The sequence below is a fragment of the Chinchilla lanigera genome, unplaced genomic scaffold (genome assembly GCF_000276665.1).
Source record: "Chinchilla lanigera isolate Chin_1 unplaced genomic scaffold, ChiLan1.0 scaffold00019, whole genome shotgun sequence".
NCBI classification, from domain to species: domain Eukaryota; kingdom Metazoa; phylum Chordata; class Mammalia; order Rodentia; family Chinchillidae; genus Chinchilla; species Chinchilla lanigera.
In genome coordinates, this window is record NW_004955420.1 from 29901622 (window position 1) to 29906096 (window position 4475).

General features: G+C 43.7%; 1 protein-coding gene across 1 annotated transcript in view; it reads right to left on the reverse strand.

The window, feature by feature from the left end:
• Nucleotides 1-414: 414 nt before the first annotated feature.
• Mobp (myelin-associated oligodendrocyte basic protein) overlaps nt 415-4475 on the reverse strand; it is a 55329-nt gene continuing 51268 nt past the window's right edge. The window contains exons 5-6 of the mRNA XM_005383583.2: nt 2377-2456; nt 415-2261 (exon numbers count right to left, since the gene is read on the reverse strand). The gene's annotated coding sequence lies outside the window, so the exon portion shown is untranslated. The remainder of the gene's footprint in view (nt 2262-2376; nt 2457-4475) is intronic.

The following is a 4475-nucleotide window of genomic DNA, read 5'->3' on the forward strand; positions in this document are numbered from 1 at the left end:
ATTAACAAGCAGCAACTGTGCTCAGGGATATCACATTCGCAGCTTGGAATGGGCACAGTGAAGATATTTATGCCATGGGAAACCCTATCATCAGGACTTTCTACCTAGGGACCCCAAGGTTAGGATTTAACAGGGTGACTATGGGTGCACGACTCAGTGTTCCCACAACCATTAAAAGTGCCAGCACATGACATATGCCAAATGCTATGGCTGTGAATTCCCGCTCAAGAACTGACATAGCTAGCTAGCTCTTGGAACTACTTCAGGCAGTTTCTGCAGTATTTACTAGGTAGGGTTCCCCAAGACCAATCTTTAAAAGACAAAAATATACCTAGATTATAGTACATTCTAGTTACAGTGTCCAGGGCACATTGTATTTAGCTATCCACCATTTTCAAGTAATTTCCAGAGATGTTTGATCCATCCCCTGAAGGTTTTTATTTCCATAACAGACAAACAGAGAATTCAGTAATTTCTGGTTATTAACATTACTGGGCTCATAGCCAACTTTTGTATGAGTTAATACACACCACACTTCCCCTCCCACCCATTCTGTGATGAGTGTGGATCTTCTGGATGACCTAAAAGGCAGAGCCCTGCAAACTCTGAGTATGTGGCCTGGCGTGGCCAAAACTGAAAGAGGCTGAAAGGACGACAGCTTCCTTTCTGGTCTGGGTGGGGCCGGGCCAGGAATTTGCCTCTGCACCAGGGTTCTGCCATGTCTTCCCACCCCATCCCCACTCTGCCCGGTGGTGTTCTTAGGGATGTAACGGCCTCAACTACCTCCCACTGGAAACTGTTTGTAGTGGGTCGTCCTTTGTTGTTCATTTAGCACCTGAATTTAGGTAAGAGGAACATTTCTAGCTGAAGGTTCTGTAACAGTCAAATTCCCCTGACTTCATATTGGCCCCTCCACAGGGCCTTGGTGTCCCCAAGGAGCTGGGACACTCTGGCCTCATCCCCTGCTCCCTGGGGCAGTACTAGGACTGATCCCTCTTTCTGAGAGCTTGGCCTTCTGAGTCGATTGATCGTTCTTGCCCCTTGCTCTCCGGAATCTCCTCTCATCCCAGCCCCGTACCTTGCACACGACTTCCTCTGACATGGCCCCCAGAGCTTGCACGTGCTTTGTGCCTGGCCAGGTCTGGCTGTGCTCACGCGAGGACACAGAGCAGTGGCCTTTTGGAGCTTCGGGCATTGCCCGCACTTGCGCACACCAGCTCCCAGAACAAGACTGCTCCTGTTGCTCTTCTCTGTCCTCTTCCTGAGTTTCCTCCACCCTGATACTGTTTTACATCCCTCCGCATTCTACAACATTCTATTGTCTTCCTCTGTTTCCTGCCTGCTACTAAGGGACAGTTTGGGGGTAGAGCTATGTTCCGATTCCTTCCCTGTTCCCCTACGTCAGAAAGCACCACAAGCCAGTCAGAAGCCCAGGCCCAAGATAGACTCAAAACACTTTCGTAGTATAACTGTGGGGACACCCCAGGCTTTCATCAGTTACCCACTGATTTCTCTAAATACGTTTTGGGCTAATATTGTTAACCATTTCTATGTAGTTTTTAGTGTGGGTTATTTCCTCAAACCAGGAATTATTTCTATAATCTTTTTATTTCCAAGGTGATACATTTTTGGATATCCTTTTATTTTCTCATCATTTTTATTCTACTCCAGTAGAGAGGAAGTGTGAGATCTTATGTCTTCTGCTTACTGGGCAATATGCAATATTGTACTACGGGTTATTGACATTTGTATATCATTTGGCCCTTGCCGTCTGTTGTTTGCTGTTCATATTCCTCATTTCTTTCCCAAATTTATCTACTTGATATGAGTACATGGAATCCCTCGATTTCAGCAGCTGTTTAGAATTCTGTGACTTTACCACAACTGATGCACTTACTGTCCTGTTGGTAGACATTTTGGTTAGCTCTCTCTCTCTCTTCCAGTTTCAAATAATGATTCATTGATCATATTTATGTATATTTCCTTTCTCTATACATTTTGTCTAAGCTAATTTCTAAAATTGTAATTGCTTGATTACAGATTATATAATATTCTGCCTTGCTAGTGTCTCCAGATTGCACCCCAAAGGTGTTGTAATAATTTATAACTTCTCTTCAGTGGCTTATGAGAATTTTTCTCACATCCTTGCCAGCACTTGATAATTGTTTTTATTTTTGTCAATTTTGATGGTTGTGCAACATTAACTTTTTTTGTGTGTCCTGAAGAAAGGCATAAATCTTCAGATTGAAGAAACTTGAGTCCTAAATAGTATAAATAGAAATAGAACTATTCTTAGTGACATCATAGAGAAACTTTAGAATACCAAAGACAAAGAGAAAAAAGTATTTTTAAAAAGGGAAAGTACGATTTACTTACAATGGAAGGACAGGGAGGTTGACGGCAGATTTCTCAGAGGCAATGATAGAGAAAAACGATGGGATGACATCTTCAGAGTGCTGAGGGGGAAAACACTGTTAAACTAGCATTCCATATGCAGTTATTCTGCTTCCAAGTGTGCTCCAGGTGGTTATATCTGTGCATTCCCAGCTGAGCTCCCTACCTTCTTCAGAAATAGTGCACTTTGACCAAAGCATGAGTAGGTATCTGAAACAAGGCAAATCCTAGAACGTCAAGACCCCATTCATACAGTCAATTCACAGAGCATGCACATAAACAAAGAGAAAAGCTTCAGATGCTCTCCCCTGAGATCAGCTCAATGTCAATATTTCCATGCCCTGGACGTGCATCTTCTTTGTTTCTGCCCTTTGTATCTAAAAGTCCTGAGAGGGAGCTTTTCCTGAGATAAAAGCAAGTAAGGAAAAGGGTCAAACAGAACAACAAAAAACAAGAGAGAGACTAGAAGTACAATTTAAGAGATTCTATTCAAAGCTCATTTTTTAAATGACTGGAATTGTAAGGGTTGTAAATGCATAGTGGAGTGTGTGGGTCAGCCACTGTGAAGAATGACAGACAGAAGAAACCATAAAAATCAACAGAAAAAAGCACTGCCCATCATAGATTAACTCTGATAGACTCCACCTACCAACAACTTTCCAGGTCAGGAAGTAGAGTGACTCATTTTCTCTCTGTACACTCCCCCACCACAAGCACAGAAAACATGTGGATCAAAGTGTCTTTGTGTTGCACACTTATGTTCCCTTTACCAAACTAAAGACAGTGTAGTCCCTTACAATCACAGAATTCAGGACTGGAAAGGTCCTTTAATCCAACCCCTTTGTTGCATAGACAGGTGAATTAACAATGACAGGTTGAGTTGTTTGAGATGACATTGCCAGTCAGTGACAGATCAAGGGACAGAACTTGGATCTTCTACCCCCACAAGCCACTTCTACTTCCCTTGCCACACCCTTTCTGCATTCATAGAAACTAAATTTTGGAGTGGCCTTTCTAGCACACCTGGTATAATGTTCTGCCAGTGGTGGTGGGCACTGTCTAGATGTTTGGCTCTATACTGTGTCATTCTATCCTCTTCCCTCCCCTCACCATATTTCCTCTCCTAGGAAGTTCTTGGATTTGATGTCAAAGCCCTGTCTTTCTGTAGAAGGCCCCACCCCTAGACCTAGCAGAGCAGCCATTCCTCACATCATTGTCAAACTCAGACCGAGTGGGGGAAAGTGGCTTGGAGTGGATCAGATGTCACTGTGTGGAAATCAAATGCAACCTGGGAATATGGATGGCTCTGCTCCTAGCCTCAACCCTTCTTGAATTCACACTTAGCACTTTGACATAGTCCAAAACAGAAGGAAAAATCCAACTCCAAAACTGAAGCTTTCAAAAGACAGTGAGGCAGAACAGATATTTTCATTTTAATTCAGTCAGCAAGTACTGACCTGGGCCAGTGACACTAGTTATTACTGGTGATGGGTAGACTTGTCCAGGAATTTAGGGTGGACATTATTTTTGTCTTTTAGATTTAAGCATAACGGTTCTTGATACTCCAGGGTTCCATGAAAGATGAGCTCTTAAAAGCATGAGTGGACACTAAGATTAGTTTAATATGGGGCTCAGATTTCAAGAGAAAATGCATTATATGTTTAGAAAGAGAAAAGTACATTTTCTGCAGGCATCCTTTTTCCCTGTACAAGCACTGTCCTAGCTGAACGTGTTCTCTGTCATCTTTGCATGAGAAAGTCGCTGTGGAGCACGGTCCAGACCAGTCCCTTCCAAAGGAAGACTGCAGCGTTCTGTAAAAGCAGCTGCCTTAAGAACCGGCTGCGTCATGCTTTGTCAGCACAGTGTCTCCCTTGCAGACACTCTAGTTTCACAAGTCAGGGGGAAAGAATTGGAGCGAACTACCAGCCAAGCCTCCTCCTGTCAACATGGCTGAGCAGAGGGGTGCTGGAATGGAGTCTGCCTCTCCAGAGCCCAGGAAGAAGGGAGAAGCCACAGAAAGAGAATTCTCTCTCTCCCTTTCTCTCCCTCCCTCTCTCTCTCTCTCTCTCTCTCTCTCTCTC